At 63.2% G+C, this 18796-nt stretch overlaps 5 non-coding genes across 5 annotated transcripts; all 5 read right to left on the bottom strand.

Moving 5' to 3' along the window:
• Nucleotides 1-736: 736 nt before the first annotated feature.
• LOC142873871 (5S ribosomal RNA) lies at nt 737-855 on the bottom strand. Its single transcript, XR_012921844.1, has one exon. It is a non-coding gene; the product is annotated as a 5S ribosomal RNA (ribosomal RNA).
• Nucleotides 856-4612: 3757 nt separating this feature from the next.
• LOC142873870 (5S ribosomal RNA) lies at nt 4613-4731 on the bottom strand. Its single transcript, XR_012921843.1, has one exon. It is a non-coding gene; the product is annotated as a 5S ribosomal RNA (ribosomal RNA).
• Nucleotides 4732-8490: 3759 nt separating this feature from the next.
• On the bottom strand, nt 8491-8609 carry LOC142873869 (5S ribosomal RNA). The gene has a single exon (XR_012921842.1). It is a non-coding gene; the product is annotated as a 5S ribosomal RNA (ribosomal RNA).
• A 3755-nt stretch (nt 8610-12364) lies between these two features.
• On the bottom strand, nt 12365-12483 carry LOC142873867 (5S ribosomal RNA). Its single transcript, XR_012921840.1, has one exon. It is a non-coding gene; the product is annotated as a 5S ribosomal RNA (ribosomal RNA).
• A 3765-nt stretch (nt 12484-16248) lies between these two features.
• Nucleotides 16249-16367, bottom strand: LOC142873866 (5S ribosomal RNA). The gene has a single exon (XR_012921839.1). It is a non-coding gene; the product is annotated as a 5S ribosomal RNA (ribosomal RNA).
• Between the last annotated feature and the right edge of the window lie 2429 nt (nt 16368-18796).

Here is an 18796-nt window from a genome sequence, read left to right as displayed (position 1 = left end):
GTGGTGCATGCCTGTAGTCCCAACTACTCGGGAGGCTGAGGGAGCAGGATTGCTTGAGCCCGGAGATTGAGGTTGCTGTGAGCTAGGCTGACGCCATGGCACTCACTCTAGCCTGGGCAGCAAAACGAGACTCTGTCTCAAAAAAAAAAAAAAAAGAACACAGGGGGGAGGGCGGCACGGGCAACACATGTCACCTGAATACTTGTACTCCCATCATCTGCTTGAAAAGAGAGAGAAAAGAAAATGCAATCCTAGAGGTAAGAGACACTTTTTAAAAATAATGAATCCGAAGAGAAAAGTAAAAGGAGGCCTGTGGAGCAGGTCTGGGTGTGACTCCGGATCCCCCAACATCAGGTGCCACCACCAAAGATTCCTGCGTGTAGCCCATAGAACCCCAAAAGCAACGGGACGAGTTCTGGTCACATACTCCCTCAAAATGACATCCTGGCCTTCTTCTGGAACTCCCTCCCCTCTCAGACTCTCAAGGTTTCCTCCAGCGTGTCGGTTCCCACAGAGCAGACCTTTGGTCTGAGACCTGACAGTCCAGATGCCACGCATGCTGCCGCGTGGCGGCGGTGTCGCGGCTTGGGACAAGAGGAGGCCCCACGGTGCGGGCTGGGGCGCCAGGCACCGCGCGGGCGCTGAGGGTGGGGGTGACCCCCACCCCGGGCCGCCGCCTCGCTCCCAGAAAGGGGACAGAACAAGAGGCAAGAAAAAAAAAAAAAAAAAAAGCAGCAGCCTGTGGCACCCGGTATTCCCAGGCGGTCTCCCATCCAAGTACTAACCAGGCCCGACCCTGCTTAGCTTCCGAGACCAGACGAGATCGGGGGCGTTCAGGGTGGTGTGGCCCTAGACGGCGGCGGAGGGCGCCCCTGCCCCGCTCGAGAAGCCGAGCCTCTCTGCGCTTCCCCGCCGCCGCCTCCCGCCCCAGGCCCCGCGCCGGGCGGGGCCGGGCCGGCCGGGTCCCGCGGGCTGCCAGGGACGGGGGTGATGGGCGGGGCGGGGCGGGGGGCTGTCTCTCTCTACACACACACACACACTCACACTCACTCACACTCACACAAGATGCGCCTCCACGGCTGGACTCGCCAAGGTGGAGCCCTCCCAGCCCCCCTCGTCTCCTCGCCCGGCCTCCTTCACCTACCCGCTGCCCACCCCCAGCGCGTCGCTGCCGCTGACTGCGCACGCGCGGGACGCTCGCCCTTTGACCCCAGCCAGGGGCCGCCCTCCCCCACAACCCCTTTCAGCTGCGCCCCCCCTCGCCCTGTGGGTGGGCTGCCGCCTATTCCCCCGGGCCAGGGCTGGGGCACAGCCAGTGTATGGGGCGTCTCTCTCTGGGGATGTGTCCCATGGGTGGGGTGGGGTGGCGTGGTTTGGGGGGCGCTGAAGAAATCAGTCCCCTCCATCTCCTACCTCTGGAAAACGCCCAAGCCCGTGGAGAACTGCCGGCACCGCTTCGTGGGGGCCGGGACCCTCCTCCGTGTCCTCCTGTGGCCCAGTCCAAGGGGCCTGGGCCTGGCCGGGGCTGCTTTGGACCCCGACCACCCTGGCGTGTGGACTCGCTAAAAATCGGCCATTAGATATTGGATTCCAGCTTCCTGGAGGTCATTTCACTAATGAGTGCACCGGAAAGAGTTTCCTAATCCATCTGTGAGGGTGGCAACTGAAGGAGAATTTTAAAGCTGACAGAATAGGCGAGGGAAGGCATAGGAGATTTCCACACCCAGCAAGGAAGCCTTTCCCGAAATGGAAGAAAGAAACGAGCAAACAGAGACACCGGTAGCCCGCCCGGAAAAGAGTCTGCCCCCGAGAGAAAGCACCCTGACCAGGTTCACCCGTGGGTGGGTGGCGAGCTAGCGGCATTCAGAAGAGCGAGGCCCGCAGTCTGTGCGGAAGACACCTGCACTCGGGTGTGTGTGGCGGCGCGATTCACAAGCAGCTCTAGATGTTAAACCAAGGAGAAGCCAGGGAGTTCCCAACGCCCCAGGTGTCCTCAGCCCACGACTGGCTGCTGTGGGAATGCGAAGCCCGGCTCCTTGTCTCAGAGCGGGGTTCCCAGGAGGATCAGGCTGAAGCTGGGACTTGGCCTCAAAGTGTCCCCTCGCATGGCCACCCCCTTCCCCTTCCTGCTCCTCTACTCCTGGTGCCCCTCCATCCAGGGGCCAGACCTTAAAGAGTCACCGCAAGAGAATCCTGGTCCCAAAGGAGCCTTCTGGGGGACCGGTGCTGAGAGAGGTTGTGGGCATGGCCCGCTGGGGCTCTGCCCGACCCAGGGCTGAGAGATGCCACCTCCCAGCTCTGGGTCCCTGCAGGAAGTGTTGGCAAGCACAGGGCCGGTCCTCGAAAGGCCCAGGTGCAGGGAGCCCAGGCCAAGCAGCCTGTGGAAGAAGCCACTTGCCGTGCCACCCCGGGAACAGGACTGCAGGCCCCGGCCCTTCCCACCTCCTCCTCCTCCTCCTCCTCCTCCCCCCCGCCCCGCCCCCACAGGGCACAGGGCTCAGAGACACCTCAGACTCTTGCTACCCAAAGTGCAAAGGGCATCAGTTGCTCCTCCAACCCCCCCCCCCCCGCCCAGCAGACCACGTTGTCCAGCCAGCCCCCGGGCCTCCCTGGGGTGCCCAGCACAAAAGTGCAGACACCCACCGGACCCTCAGTCTCAGTTTTCGGAGGTTTTTGCCACTCTAAGGACCCGCAGGCCAGCTGGGCCTTCGGGCAGGACAGAGAGCCCCGGAATCCGACGTGGAGAGCTGCGTGTACGTCCCCATCAGGAGGCGGTCCCCACCTCCGCGGCTCTCCCCTTGCGGGGAGCGGCAGCCCAGCCGGCAGCCGCAGGGCCTCAGGGAAGACACCAGGCTGGGCCCCCGCGGCACAGCGGGGGCACGTCCCCCGCACTCACGCGACTTAGGGACGGCTGCTGGAGACTGCTGCGGCCACCCTGCTGCCGGGTTTCTGGAGGGCTTCCTGGAAGCAGCGTCCACACCAAGCCCTTGGAAGGCCCAGGCGACGGAGGAGCCGGTCAGGCAGGGGCCGAGGACGGTGAGAGGCCGGGCGGGAAGGAGCGTGTCAGGCAGGGGCAGAGGACGGTGACCGGCCGGGCGGGGAGGAGCCGGTCAGGCGGGGGCCCAGGACAGTGACGGGCCTGGCCGGGGAGGAGTGCGTCAGGCAGGGGCAGAGGAGACGGGCTGGGTAAGGGTTAGGGTTACAGTTAGGGCACAATTCACAATCCCAAAGACGTGGAAGCGACCCGAGTGCCCATCCATCCAGGAGTGCATCAATAAAATGTGGCGCGTGGACACCACGGAGTGCCATTCGGCTGTGAGGAGCAGCGGTGAGAGGGCGCCTCTCGTGTTCTCCTGGCCAGAGCTGGAACCCGTTCCAGGAAGCCAAGTATCCCAAGAATGGACACACGAGCACCACGTGAGCGCGCTCACCAGCAAATTGGTACGAACGGATGGACGCCTAAGTGGACAGAGAGGAATCACCTTCATCGGGTGGGTGTCGGGCGGGCGGGTGGGGGGAGGGGAGGGGCATACACATCCATTAGGCATGGGGTGGGTGCGCACCGACTAGGGGATGGGCGCACTTGAAGCTCTGACCCGAGGGGGGAGGCTTGGAGAGGGCAAGGCACCCGACCTTAACATTGGTACCCCCACAATACGCTGGAACAACATGAGAGGTATATGAATAAGAACACAGGGGGGGCCGGGCGCGGTGGCTCACGCCTGTAATCCTAGCTCTCTGGGAGGCCGAGGCGGGCGGATTGCTCCAGGTCAGGAGTTCGAAACCAGCCTGAGCAAGAGCGAGACCCCGTCTCTACTAAAAATAGAAAGAAATTAATTGGCCAACTAATATATATAGAAAAACACAGCCGGGCGTGGTGGTGCATGCCTGTAGTCCCAACTACTCGGGAGGCTGAGGCAGCAGGATTGCTTGAGCCCGGAGATTGAGGTTGCTGTGAGCTAGGCTGACGCCATGGCACTCACTCTAGCCTGGGCAGCAAAACGAGACTCTGTCTCAAAAAAAAAAAAAAAAGAACACAGGGGGGAGGGCGGCACGGGCAACACATGTCACCTGAATACTTGTACTCCCATCATCTGCTTGAAAAGAGAGAGAAAAGAAAATGCAATCCTAGAGGTAAGAGACACTTTTTAAAAATAATGAATCCGAAGAGAAAAGTAAAAGGAGGCCTGTGGAGCAGGTCTGGGTGTGACTCCGGATCCCCCAACATCAGGTGCCACCACCAAAGATTCCTGCGTGTAGCCCATAGAACCCCAAAAGCAACGGGACGAGTTCTGGTCACATACTCCCTCAAAATGACATCCTGGCCTTCTTCTGGAACTCCCTCCCCTCTCAGACTCTCAAGGTTTCCTCCAGCGTGTCGGTTCCCACAGAGCAGACCTTTGGTCTGAGACCTGACAGTCCAGATGCCACGCATGCTGCCGCGTGGCGGCGGTGTCGCGGCTTGGGACAAGAGGAGGCCCCACGGTGCGGGCTGGGGCGCCAGGCACCGCGCGGGCGCTGAGGGTGGGGGTGACCCCCACCCCGGGCCGCCGCCTCGCTCCCAGAAAGGGGACAGAACAAGAGGCAAGAAAAAAAAAAAAAAAAAAGCAGCAGCCTGTGGCACCCGGTATTCCCAGGCGGTCTCCCATCCAAGTACTAACCAGGCCCGACCCTGCTTAGCTTCCGAGACCAGACGAGATCGGGGGCGTTCAGGGTGGTGTGGCCCTAGACGGCGGCGGAGGGCGCCCCTGCCCCGCTCGAGAAGCCGAGCCTCTCTGCGCTTCCCCGCCGCCGCCTCCCGCCCCAGGCCCCGCGCCGGGCGGGGCCGGGCCGGACGGGTCCCGCGGGCTCCCAGGGACGGGGGTGATGGGCGGGGCGGGGCGGGGGGCTGTCTCTCTATACACACACACACACACTCACACTCACTCACACTCACACAAGATGCGCCTCCACGGCTGGACTCGCCAAGGTGGAGCCCTCCCAGCCCCCCTCGTCTCCTCGCCCGGCCTCCTTCACCTACCCGCTGCCCACCCCCAGCGCGTCGCTGCCGCTGACTGCGCACGCGCGGGACGCTCGCCCTTTGACCCCAGCCAGGGGCCGCCCTCCCCCACAACCCCTTTCAGCTGCGCCCCCCCCTCGCCCTGTGGGTGGGCTGCCGCCTATTCCCCCGGGCCAGGGCTGGGGCACAGCCAGTGTATGGGGCGTCTCTCTCTGGGGATGTGTCCCATGGGTGGGGTGGGGTGGCGTGGTTTGGGGGGCGCTGAGGAAATCAGTCCCCTCCATCTCCTACCTCTGGAAAACGCCCAAGCCCGTGGAGAACTGCCGGCACCGCTTCGTGGGGGCCGGGACCCTCCTCCGTGTCCTCCTGTGGCCCAGTCCAAGGGGCCTGGGCCTTGCCGGGGCTGCTTTGGACCCCGACCACCCTGGCGTGTGGACTCGCTAAAAATCGGCCATTAGATATTGGATTCCAGCTTCCTGGAGTTCATTTCACTAATGAGTGCACCGGAAAGAGTTTCCTAATCCATCTGTGAGGGTGGCAACTGAAGGAGAATTTTAAAGCTGACAGAATAGGCGAGGGAAGGCATAGGAGATTTCCACACCCAGCAAGGAAGCCTTTCCCGAAATGGAAGAAAGAAACGAGCAAACAGAGACACCGGTAGCCCGCCCGGAAAAGAGTCTGCCCCCGAGAGAAAGCACCCTGACCAGGTTCACCCGTGGGTGGGTGGCGAGCTAGCGGCATTCAGAAGAGCGAGGCCCGCAGTCTGTGCGGAAGACACCTGCACTCGGGTGTGTGTGGCGGCGCGATTCCCAAGCAGCTCTAGATGTTAAACCAAGGAGAAGCCAGGGAGTTCCCAACGCCCCAGGTGTCCTCAGCCCACGACTGGCTGCTGTGGGAATGCGAAGCCCGGCTCCTTGTCTCAGAGCGGGGTTCCCAGGAGGATCAGGCTGAAGCTGGGACTTGGCCTCAAAGTGTCCCCTCGCATGGCCACCCCCTTCCCCTTCCTGCTCCTCTACTCCTGGTGCCCCTCCATCCAGGGGCCAGACCTTAAAGAGTCACCGCAAGAGAATCCTGGTCCCAAAGGAGCCTTCTGGGGGACCGGTGCTGAGAGAGGTTGTGGGCATGGCCCGCTGGGGCTCTGCCCGACCCAGGGCTGAGAGATGCCACCTCCCAGCTCTGGGTCCCTGCAGGAAGTGTTGGCAAGCACAGGGCCGGTCCTCCAAAGGCCCAGGTGCAGGGAGCCCAGGCCAAGCAGCCTGTGGAAGAAGCCACTTGCCGTGCCACCCCGGGAACAGGACTGCAGGCCCCGGCCCTTCCCACCTCCTCCTCCTCCTCCTCCTCCTCCCCCCCGCCCCGCCCCCACAGGGCACAGGGCTCAGAGACACCTCAGACTCTTGCTACCCAAAGTGCAAAGGGCATCAGTTGCTCCTCCAACCCCCCCCCCCCCGCCCAGCAGACCACGTTGTCCAGCCAGCCCCCGGGCCTCCCTGGGGTGCCCAGCACAAAAGTGCAGACACCCACCGGACCCTCAGTCTCAGTTTTCGGAGGTTTTTGCCACTCTAAGGACCCGCAGGCCAGCTGGGCCTTCGGGCAGGACAGAGAGCCCCGGAATCCGACGTGGAGAGCTGCGTGTACGTCCCCATCAGGAGGCGGTCCCCACCTCCGCGGCTCTCCCCTTGCGGGGAGCGGCAGCCCAGCCGGCAGCCGCAGGGCCTCAGGGAAGACACCAGGCTGGGCCCCCGCGGCACAGCGGGGGCACGTCCCCCGCACTCACGCGACTTAGGGACGGCTGCTGGAGACTGCTGCGGCCACCCTGCTGCCGGGTTTCTGGAGGGCTTCCTGGAAGCAGCGTCCACACCAAGCCCTTGGAAGGCCCAGGCGACGGAGGAGCCGGTCAGGCAGGGGCCGAGGACGGTGAGAGGCCGGGCGGGAAGGAGCGTGTCAGGCAGGGGCAGAGGACGGTGACCGGCCGGGCGGGGAGGAGCCGGTCAGGCGGGGGCCCAGGACAGTGACGGGCCTGGCCGGGGAGGAGTGCGTCAGGCAGGGGCAGAGGAGACGGGCTGGGTAAGGGTTAGGGTTACAGTTAGGGCACAATTCACAATCCCAAAGACGTGGAAGCGACCCGAGTGCCCATCCATCCAGGAGTGCATCAATAAAATGTGGCGCGTGGACACCACGGAGTGCCATTCGGCTGTGAGGAGCAGCGGTGAGAGGGCGCCTCTCGTGTTCTCCTGGCCAGAGCTGGAACCCGTTCCAGGAAGCCAAGTATCCCAAGAATGGACACACGAGCACCACGTGAGCGCGCTCACCAGCAAATTGGTACGAACGGATGGACGCCTAAGTGGACAGAGAGGAATCACCTTCATCGGGTGGGTGTCGGGCGGGCGGGTGGGGGGAGGGGAGGGGCATACACATCCATTAGGCATGGGGTGGGTGCGCACCGACTGGGGGATGGGCGCACTTGAAGCTCTGACCCGAGGGGGGAGGCTTGGAGAGGGCAAGGCACCCGACCTTAACATTGGTACCCCCACAATACGCTGGAACAACATGAGAGGTATATGAATAAGAACACAGGGGGGGCCGGGCGCGGTGGCTCACGCCTGTAATCCTAGCTCTCTGGGAGGCCGAGGCGGGCGGATTGCTCCAGGTCAGGAGTTCGAAACCAGCCTGAGCAAGAGCGAGACCCCGTCTCTACTAAAAATAGAAAGAAATTAATTGGCCAACTAATATATATAGAAAAACACAGCCGGGCGTGGTGGTGCATGCCTGTAGTCCCAACTACTCGGGAGGCTGAGGCAGCAGGATTGCTTGAGCCCGGAGATTGAGGTTGCTGTGAGCTAGGCTGACGCCATGGCACTCACTCTAGCCTGGGCAGCAAAACGAGACTCTGTCTCAAAAAAAAAAAAAAAAGAACACAGGGGGGAGGGCGGCACGGGCAACACATGTCACCTGAATACTTGTACTCCCATCATCTGCTTGAAAAGAGAGAGAAAAGAAAATGCAATCCTAGAGGTAAGAGACACTTTTTAAAAATAATGAATCCGAAGAGAAAAGTAAAAGGAGGCCTGTGGAGCAGGTCTGGGTGTGACTCCGGATCCCCCAACATCAGGTGCCACCACCAAAGATTCCTGCGTGTAGCCCATAGAACCCCAAAAGCAACGGGACGAGTTCTGGTCACATACTCCCTCAAAATGACATCCTGGCCTTCTTCTGGAACTCCCTCCCCTCTCAGACTCTCAAGGTTTCCTCCAGCGTGTCGGTTCCCACAGAGCAGACCTTTGGTCTGAGACCTGACAGTCCAGATGCCACGCATGCTGCCGCGTGGCGGCGGTGTCGCGGCTTGGGACAAGAGGAGGCCCCACGGTGCGGGCTGGGGCGCCAGGCACCGCGCGGGCGCTGAGGGTGGGGGTGACCCCCACCCCGGGCCGCCGCCTCGCTCCCAGAAAGGGGACAGAACAAGAGGCAAGAAAAAAAAAAAAAAAAAAAGCAGCAGCCTGTGGCACCCGGTATTCCCAGGCGGTCTCCCATCCAAGTACTAACCAGGCCCGACCCTGCTTAGCTTCCGAGACCAGACGAGATCGGGGGCGTTCAGGGTGGTGTGGCCCTAGACGGCGGCGGAGGGCGCCCCTGCCCCGCTCGAGAAGCCGAGCCTCTCTGCGCTTCCCCGCCGCCGCCTCCCGCCCCAGGCCCCGCGCCGGGCGGGGCCGGGCCGGCCGGGTCCCGCGGGCTGCCAGGGACGGGGGTGATGGGCGGGGCGGGGCGGGGGGCTGTCTCTCTATACACACACACACACACTCACACTCACTCACACTCACACAAGATGCGCCTCCACGGCTGGACTCGCCAAGGTGGAGCCCTCCCAGCCCCCCTCGTCTCCTCGCCCGGCCTCCTTCACCTACCCGCTGCCCACCCCCAGCGCGTCGCTGCCGCTGACTGCGCACGCGCGGGACGCTCGCCCTTTGACCCCAGCCAGGGGCCGCCCTCCCCCACAACCCCTTTCAGCTGCGCCCCCCCTCGCCCTGTGGGTGGGCTGCCGCCTATTCCCCCGGGCCAGGGCTGGGGCACAGCCAGTGTATGGGGCGTCTCTCTCTGGGGATGTGTCCCATGGGTGGGGTGGGGTGGCGTGGTTTGGGGGGCGCTGAAGAAATCAGTCCCCTCCATCTCCTACCTCTGGAAAACGCCCAAGCCCGTGGAGAACTGCCGGCACCGCTTCGTGGGGGCCGGGACCCTCCTCCGTGTCCTCCTGTGGCCCAGTCCAAGGGGCCTGGGCCTGGCCGGGGCTGCTTTGGACCCCGACCACCCTGGCGTGTGGACTCGCTAAAAATCAGCCATTAGATATTGGATTCCAGCTTCCTGGAGGTCATTTCACTAATGAGTGCACCGGAAAGAGTTTCCTAATCCATCTGTGAGGGTGGCAACTGAAGGAGAATTTTAAAGCTGACAGAATAGGCGAGGGAAGGCATAGGAGATTTCCACACCCAGCAAGGAAGACTTTCCCGAAATGGAAGAAAGAAACGAGCAAACAGAGACACCGGTAGCCCGCCCGGAAAAGAGTCTGCCCCTGAGAGAAAGCACCCTGACCAGGTTCACCCGTGGGTGGGTGGCGAGCTAGCGGCATTCAGAAGAGCGAGGCCCGCAGTCTGTGCGGAAGACACCTGCACTCGGGTGTGTGTGGCGGCGCGATTCCCAAGCAGCTCTAGATGTTAAACCAAGGAGAAGCCAGGGAGTTCCCAACGCCCCAGGTGTCCTCAGCCCACGACTGGCTGCTGTGGGAATGCGAAGCCCGGCTCCTTGTCTCAGAGCGGGGTTCCCAGGAGGATCAGGCTGAAGCTGGGACTTGGCCTCAAAGTGTCCCCTCGCATGGCCACCCCCTTCCCCTTCCTGCTCCTCTACTCCTGGTGCCCCTCCATCCAGGGGCCAGACCTTAAAGAGTCACCGCAAGAGAATCCTGGTCCCAAAGGAGCCTTCTGGGGGACCGGTGCTGAGAGAGGTTGTGGGCATGGCCCGCTGGGGCTCTGCCCGACCCAGGGCTGAGAGATGCCACCTCCCAGCTCTGGGTCCCTGCAGGAAGTGTTGGCAAGCACAGGGCCGGTCCTCCAAAGGCCCAGGTGCAGGGAGCCCAGGCCAAGCAGCCTGTGGAAGAAGCCACTTGCCGTGCCACCCCGGGAACAGGACTGCAGGCCCCGGCCCTTCCCACCTCCTCCTCCTCCTCCTCCTCCTCCCCCCCGCCCCGCCCCCACAGGGCACAGGGCTCAGAGACACCTCAGACTCTTGCTACCCAAAGTGCAAAGGGCATCAGTTGCTCCTCCAACCCCCCCCCCCCGCCCAGCAGACCACGTTGTCCAGCCAGCCCCCGGGCCTCCCTGGGGTGCCCAGCACAAAAGTGCAGACACCCACCGGACCCTCAGTCTCAGTTTTCGGAGGTTTTTGCCACTCTAAGGACCCGCAGGCCAGCTGGGCCTTCGGGCAGGACAGAGAGCCCCGGAATCCGACGTGGAGAGCTGCGTGTACGTCCCCATCAGGAGGCGGTCCCCACCTCCGCGGCTCTCCCCTTGCGGGGAGCGGCAGCCCAGCCGGCAGCCGCAGGGCCTCAGGGAAGACACCAGGCTGGGCCCCCGCGGCACAGCGGGGGCACGTCCCCCGCACTCACGCGACTTAGGGACGGCTGCTGGAGACTGCTGCGGCCACCCTGCTGCCGGGTTTCTGGAGGGCTTCCTGGAAGCAGCGTCCACACCAAGCCCTTGGAAGGCCCAGGCGACGGAGGAGCCGGTCAGGCAGGGGCCGAGGACGGTGAGAGGCCGGGCGGGAAGGAGCGTGTCAGGCAGGGGCAGAGGACGGTGACCGGCCGGGCGGGGAGGAGCCGGTCAGGCGGGGGCCCAGGACAGTGACGGGCCTGGCCGGGGAGGAGTGCGTCAGGCAGGGGCAGAGGAGACGGGCTGGGTAAGGGTTAGGGTTACAGTTAGGGCACAATTCACAATCCCAAAGACGTGGAAGCGACCCGAGTGCCCATCCATCCAGGAGTGCATCAATAAAATGTGGCGCGTGGACACCACGGAGTGCCATTCGGCTGTGAGGAGCAGCGGTGAGAGGGCGCCTCTCGTGTTCTCCTGGCCAGAGCTGGAACCCGTTCCAGGAAGCCGAGTATCCCAAGAATGGACACACGAGCACCACGTGAGCGCGCTCACCAGCAAATTGGTACGAACGGATGGACGCCTAAGTGGACAGAGAGGAATCACCTTCATCGGGTGGGTGTCGGGCGGGCGGGTGGGGGGAGGGGAGGGGCATACACATCCATTAGGCATGGGGTGGGTGCGCACCGACTAGGGGATGGGCGCACTTGAAGCTCTGACCCGAGGGGGGAGGCTTGGAGAGGGCAAGGCACCCGACCTTAACATTGGTACCCCCACAATACGCTGGAACAACATGAGAGGTATATGAATAAGAACACAGGGGGGGCCGGGCGCGGTGGCTCACGCCTGTAATCCTAGCTCTCTGGGAGGCCGAGGCGGGCGGATTGCTCCAGGTCAGGAGTTCGAAACCAGCCTGAGCAAGAGCGAGACCCCGTCTCTACTAAAAATAGAAAGAAATTAATTGGCCAACTAATATATATAGAAAAACACAGCCGGGCGTGGTGGTGCATGCCTGTAGTCCCAACTACTCGGGAGGCTGAGGCAGCAGGATTGCTTGAGCCCGGAGATTGAGGTTGCTGTGAGCTAGGCTGACGCCATGGCACTCACTCTAGCCTGGGCAGCAAAACGAGACTCTGTCTCAAAAAAAAAAAAAAAAGAACACAGGGGGGAGGGCGGCACGGGCAACACATGTCACCTGAATACTTGTACTCCCATCATCTGCTTGAAAAGAGAGAGAAAAGAAAATGCAATCCTAGAGGTAAGAGACACTTTTTAAAAATAATGAATCCGAAGAGAAAAGTAAAAGGAGGCCTGTGGAGCAGGTCTGGGTGTGACTCCGGATCCCCCAACATCAGGTGCCACCACCAAAGATTCCTGCGTGTAGCCCATAGAACCCCAAAAGCAACGGGACGAGTTCTGGTCACATACTCCCTCAAAATGACATCCTGGCCTTCTTCTGGAACTCCCTCCCCTCTCAGACTCTCAAGGTTTCCTCCAGCGTGTCGGTTCCCACAGAGCAGACCTTTGGTCTGAGACCTGACAGTCCAGATGCCACGCATGCTGCCGCGTGGCGGCGGTGTCGCGGCTTGGGACAAGAGGAGGCCCCACGGTGCGGGCTGGGGCGCCAGGCACCGCGCGGGCGCTGAGGGTGGGGGTGACCCCCACCCCGGGCCGCCGCCTCGCTCCCAGAAAGGGGACAGAACAAGAGGCAAGAAAAAAAAAAAAAAAAAGCAGCAGCCTGTGGCACCCGGTATTCCCAGGCGGTCTCCCATCCAAGTACTAACCAGGCCCGACCCTGCTTAGCTTCCGAGACCAGACGAGATCGGGGGCGTTCAGGGTGGTGTGGCCCTAGACGGCGGCGGAGGGCGCCCCTGCCCCGCTCGAGAAGCCGAGCCTCTCTGCGCTTCCCCGCCGCCGCCTCCCGCCCCAGGCCCCGCGCCGGGCGGGGCCGGGCCGGCCGGGTCCCGCGGGCTGCCAGGGACGGGGGTGATGGGCGGGGCGGGGCGGGGGGCTGTCTCTCTATACACACACACACACACTCACACTCACTCACACTCACACAAGATGCGCCTCCACGGCTGGACTCGCCAAGGTGGAGCCCTCCCAGCCCCCCTCGTCTCCTCGCCCGGCCTCCTTCACCTACCCGCTGCCCACCCCCAGCGCGTCGCTGCCGCTGACTGCGCACGCGCGGGACGCTCGCCCTTTGACCCCAGCCAGGGGCCGCCCTCCCCCACAACCCCTTTCAGCTGCGCCCCCCCTCGCCCTGTGGGTGGGCTGCCGCCTATTCCCCCGGGCCAGGGCTGGGGCACAGCCAGTGTATGGGGCGTCTCTCTCTGGGGATGTGTCCCATGGGTGGGGTGGGGTGGCGTGGTTTGGGGGGCGCTGAAGAAATCAGTCCCCTCCATCTCCTACCTCTGGAAAACGCCCAAGCCCGTGGAGAACTGCCGGCACCGCTTCGTGGGGGCCGGGACCCTCCTCCGTGTCCTCCTGTGGCCCAGTCCAAGGGGCCTGGGCCTGGCCGGGGCTGCTTTGGACCCCGACCACCCTGGCGTGTGGACTCGCTAAAAATCGGCCATTAGATATTGGATTCCAGCTTCCTGGAGGTCATTTCACTAATGAGTGCACCGGAAAGAGTTTCCTAATCCATCTGTGAGGGTGGCAACTGAAGGAGAATTTTAAAGCTGACAGAATAGGCGAGGGAAGGCATAGGAGATTTCCACACCCAGCAAGGAAGACTTTCCCGAAATGGAAGAAAGAAACGAGCAAACAGAGACACCGGTAGCCCGCCCGGAAAAGAGTCTGCCCCTGAGAGAAAGCACCCTGACCAGGTTCACCCGTGGGTGGGTGGCGAGCTAGCGGCATTCAGAAGAGCGAGGCCCGCAGTCTGTGCGGAAGACACCTGCACTCGGGTGTGTGTGGCGGCGCGATTCACAAGCAGCTCTAGATGTTAAACCAAGGAGAAGCCAGGGAGTTCCCAACGCCCCAGGTGTCCTCAGCCCACGACTGGCTGCTGTGGGAATGCGAAGCCCGGCTCCTTGTCTCAGAGCGGGGTTCCCAGGAGGATCAGGCTGAAGCTGGGACTTGGCCTCAAAGTGTCCCCTCGCATGGCCACCCCCTTCCCCTTCCTGCTCCTCTACTCCTGGTGCCCCTCCATCCAGGGGCCAGACCTTAAAGAGTCACCGCAAGAGAATCCTGGTCCCAAAGGAGCCTTCTGGGGGACCGGTGCTGAGAGAGGTTGTGGGCATGGCCCGCTGGGGCTCTGCCCGACCCAGGGCTGAGAGATGCCACCTCCCAGCTCTGGGTCCCTGCAGGAAGTGTTGGCAAGCACAGGGCCGGTCCTCCAAAGGCCCAGGTGCAGGGAGCCCAGGCCAAGCAGCCTGTGGAAGAAGCCACTTGCCGTGCCACCCCGGGAACAGGACTGCAGGCCCCGGCCCTTCCCACCTCCTCCTCCTCCTCCTCCTCCTCCCCCCCGCCCCGCCCCCACAGGGCACAGGGCTCAGAGACACCTCAGACTCTTGCTACCCAAAGTGCAAAGGGCATCAGTTGCTCCTCCAACCCCCCCCCCCCCCCCCCCCGCCCAGCAGACCACGTTGTCCAGCCAGCCCCCGGGCCTCCCTGGGGTGCCCAGCACAAAAGTGCAGACACCCACCGGACCCTCAGTCTCAGTTTTCGGAGGTTTTTGCCACTCTAAGGACCCGCAGGCCAGCTGGGCCTTCGGGCAGGACAGAGAGCCCCGGAATCCGACGTGGAGAGCTGCGTGTACGTCCCCATCAGGAGGCGGTCCCCACCTCCGCGGCTCTCCCCTTGCGGGGAGCGGCAGCCCAGCCGGCAGCCGCAGGGCCTCAGGGAAGACACCAGGCTGGGCCCCCGCGGCACAGCGGGGGCACGTCCCCCGCACTCACGCGACTTAGGGACGGCTGCTGGAGACTGCTGCGGCCACCCTGCTGCCGGGTTTCCGGAGGGCTTCCTGGAAGCAGCGTCCACACCAAGCCCTTGGAAGGCCCAGGCGACGGAGGAGCCGGTCAGGCAGGGGCCGAGGACGGTGAGAGGCCGGGCGGGAAGGAGCGTGTCAGGCAGGGGCAGAGGACGGTGACCGGCCGGGCGGGGAGGAGCCGGTCAGGCGGGGGCCCAGGACAGTGACGGGCCTGGCCGGGGAGGAGTGCGTCAGGCAGGGGCAGAGGAGACGGGCTGGGTAAGGGTTAGGGTTACAGTTAGGGCACAATTCACAATCCCAAAGACGTGGAAGCGACCCGAGTGCCCATCCATCCAGGAGTGCATCAATAAAATGTGGCGCGTGGACACCACGGAGTGCCATTCGGCTGTGAGGAGCAGCGGTGAGAGGGCGCCTCTCGTGTTCTCCTGGCCAGAGCTGGAACCCGTTCCAGGAAGCCAAGTATCCCAAGAATGGACACACGAGCACCACGTGAGCGCGCTCACCAGCAAATTGGTACGAACGGATGGACGCCTAAGTGGACAGAGAGGAATCACCTTCATCGGGTGGGTGTTGGGCGGGCGGGTGGGGGGAGGGGAGGGGCATACACATCCATTAGGCATGGGGTGGGTGCGCACCGACTGGGGGATGGGCGCACTTGAAGCTCTGACCCGAGGGGGGAGGCTTGGAGAGGGCAAGGCACCCGACCTTAACATTGGTACCCCCACAATACGCTGGAACAACATGAGAGGTATATGAATAAGAACACAGGGGGGGCCGGGCGCGGTGGCTCACGCCTGTAATCCTAGCTCTCTGGGAGGCCGAGGCGGGCGGATTGCTCCAGGTCAGGAGTTCGAAACCAGCCTGAGCAAGAGCGAGACCCCGTCTCTACTAAAAATAGAAAGAAATTAATTGGCCAACTAATATATATAGAAAAACACAGCCGGGCGTGGTGGTGCATGCCTGTAGTCCCAACTACTCGGGAGGCTGAGGCAGCAGGATTGCTTGAGCCCGGAGATTGAGGTTGCTGTGAGCTAGGCTGACGCCATGGCACTCACTCTAGCCTGGGCAGCAAAACGAGACTCTGTCTCAAAAAAAAAAAAAAAAGAACACAGGGGGGAGGGCGGCACGGGCAACACATGTCACCTGAATACTTGTACTCCCATCATCTGCTTGAAAAGAGAGAGAAAAGAAAATGCAATCCTAGAGGTAAGAGACACTTTTTAAAAATAATGAATCCGAAGAGAAAAGTAAAAGGAGGCCTGTGGAGCAGGTCTGGGTGTGACTCCGGATCCCCCAACATCAGGTGCCACCACCAAAGATTCCTGCGTGTAGCCCATAGAACCCCAAAAGCAACGGGACGAGTTCTGGTCACATACTCCCTCAAAATGACATCCTGGCCTTCTTCTGGAACTCCCTCCCCTCTCAGACTCTCAAGGTTTCCTCCAGCGTGTCGGTTCCCACAGAGCAGACCTTTGGTCTGAGACCTGACAGTCCAGATGCCACGCATGCTGCCGCGTGGCGGCGGTGTCGCGGCTTGGGACAAGAGGAGGCCCCACGGTGCGGGCTGGGGCGCCAGGCACCGCGCGGGCGCTGAGGGTGGGGGTGACCCCCACCCCGGGCCGCCGCCTCGCTCCCAGAAAGGGGACAGAACAAGAGGCAAGAAAAAAAAAAAAAAAAAAAGCAGCAGCCTGTGGCACCCGGTATTCCCAGGCGGTCTCCCATCCAAGTACTAACCAGGCCCGACCCTGCTTAGCTTCCGAGACCAGACGAGATCGGGGGCGTTCAGGGTGGTGTGGCCCTAGACGGCGGCGGAGGGCGCCCCTGCCCCGCTCGAGAAGCCGAGCCTCTCTGCGCTTCCCCGCCGCCGCCTCCCGCCCCAGGCCCCGCGCCGGGCGGGGCCGGGCCGGCCGGGTCCCGCGGGCTCCCAGGGACGGGGGTGATGGGCGGGGCGGGGCGGGGGGCTGTCTCTCTATACACACACACACACACTCACACTCACTCACACTCACACAAGATGCGCCTCCACGGCTGGACTCGCCAAGGTGGAGCCCTCCCAGCCCCCCTCGTCTCCTCGCCCGGCCTCCTTCACCTACCCGCTGCCCACCCCCAGCGCGTCGCTGCCGCTGACTGCGCACGCGCGGGACGCTCGCCCTTTGACCCCAGCCAGGGGCCGCCCTCCCCCACAACCCCTTTCAGCTGCGCCCCCCCTCGCCCTGTGGGTGGGCTGCCGCCTATTCCCCTGGGCCAGGGCTGGGGCACAGCCAGTGTATGGGGGGTGTCTCTCTGGGGATGTGTCCCATGGGTGGGGTGGGGTGGCGTGGTTTGGGGGGCGCTGAAGAAATCAGTCCCCTCCATCTCCTACCTCTGGAAAACGCCCAAGCCCGTGGAGAACTGCCGGCACCGCTTCGTGGGGGCCGGGACCCTCCTCCGTGTCCTCCTGTGGCCCAGTCCAAGGGGCCTGGGCCTGGCCGGGGCTGCTTTGGACCCCGACCACCCTGGCGTGTGGACTCGCTAAAAATCGGCCATTAGATATTGGATTCCAGCTTCCTGGAGGTCATTTCACTAATGAGTGCACCGGAAAGAGTTTCCTAATCCATCTGTGAGGGTGGCAACTGAAGGAGAATTTTAAAGCTGACAGAATAGGCGAGGGAAGGCATAGGAGATTTCCACACCCAGCAAGGAAGACTTTCCCGAAATGGAAGAAAGAAACGAGCAAACAGAGACACCGGTAGCCCGCCCGGAAAAGAGTCTGCCCCTGAGAGAAAGCACCCTGACCAGGTTCACCCGTGGGTGGGTGGCGAGCTAGCGGCATTCAGAAGAGCGAGGCCCGCAGTCTGTGCGGAAGACACCTGCACTCGGGTGTGTGTGGCGGCGCGATTCCCAAGCAGCTCTAGATGTTAAACTAATGAGGAGAAGCCAGGGAGTTCCCAACGCCCCAGGTGTCCTCAGCCCACGACTGGCTGCTGTGGGAATGCGAAGCCCGGCTCCTTGTCTCAGAGCGGGGTTCCCAGGAGGATCAGGCTGAAGCTGGGACTTGGCCTCAAAGTGTCCCCTCGCATGGCCACCCCCTTCCCCTTCCTGCTCCTCTACTCCTGGTGCCCCTCCATCCAGGGGCCAGACCTTAAAGAGTCACCGCAAGAGAATCCTGGTCCCAAAGGAGCCTTCTGGGGGACCGGTGCTGAGAGAGGTTGTGGGCATGGCCCGCTGGGGCTCTGCCCGACCCAGGGCTGAGAGATGCCACCTCCCAGCTCTGGGTCCCTGCAGGAAGTGTTGGCAAGCACAGGGCCGGTCCTCCAAAGGCCCAGGTGCAGGGAGCCCAGGCCAAGCAGCCTGTGGAAGAAGCCACTTGCCGTGCCACCCCGGGAACAGGACTGCAGGCCCCGGCCCTTCCCACCTCCTCCTCCTCCTCCTCCTCCTCCCCCCCGCCCCGCCCCCACAGGGCACAGGGCTCAGAGACACCTCAGACTCTTGCTACCCAAAGTGCAAAGGGCATCAGTTGCTCCTCCAACCCCCCCCCCCCCCCCGCCCAGCAGACCACGTTGTCCAGCCAGCCCCCGGGCCTCCCTGGGGTGCCCAGCACAAAAGTGCAGACACCCACCGGACCCTCAGTCTCAGTTTTCGGAGGTTTTTGCCACTCTAAGGACCCGCAGGCCAGCTGGGCCTTCGGGCAGGACAGAGAGCCCCGGAATCCGACGTGGAGAGCTGCGTGTACGTCCCCATCAGGAGGCGGTCCCCACCTCCGCGGCTCTCCCCTTGCGGGGAGCGGCAGCCCAGCCGGCAGCCGCAGGGCCTCAGGGAAGACACCAGGCTGGGCCCCCGCGGCACAGCGGGGGCACGTCCCCCGCACTCACGCGACTTAGGGACGGCTGCTGGAGACTGCTGCGGCCACCCTGCTGCCGGGTTTCCGGAGGGCTTCCTGGAAGCAGCGTCCACACCAAGCCCTTGGAAGGCCCAGGCGACGGAGGAGCCGGTCAGGCAGGGGCCGAGGACGGTGAGAGGCCGGGCGGGAAGGAGCGTGTCAGGCAGGGGCAGAGGACGGTGACCGGCCGGGCGGGGAGGAGCCGGTCAGGCGGGGGCCCAGGACAGTGACGGGCCTGGCCGGGGAGGAGTGCGTCAGGCAGGGGCAGAGGAGACGGGCTGGGTAAGGGTTAGGGTTACAGTTAGGGCACAATTCACAATCCCAAAGACGTGGAAGCGACCCGAGTGCCCATCCATCCAGGAGTGCATCAATAA

The sequence above is a fragment of the Microcebus murinus genome, chromosome 11 (assembly GCF_040939455.1).
Source record: "Microcebus murinus isolate Inina chromosome 11, M.murinus_Inina_mat1.0, whole genome shotgun sequence".
In the NCBI taxonomy this organism is placed as follows: Eukaryota; Metazoa; Chordata; class Mammalia; order Primates; family Cheirogaleidae; genus Microcebus; species Microcebus murinus.
Note: the sequence above shows the minus strand (reverse complement) of the source record. Positions and strands in the feature narration are given on the sequence as shown.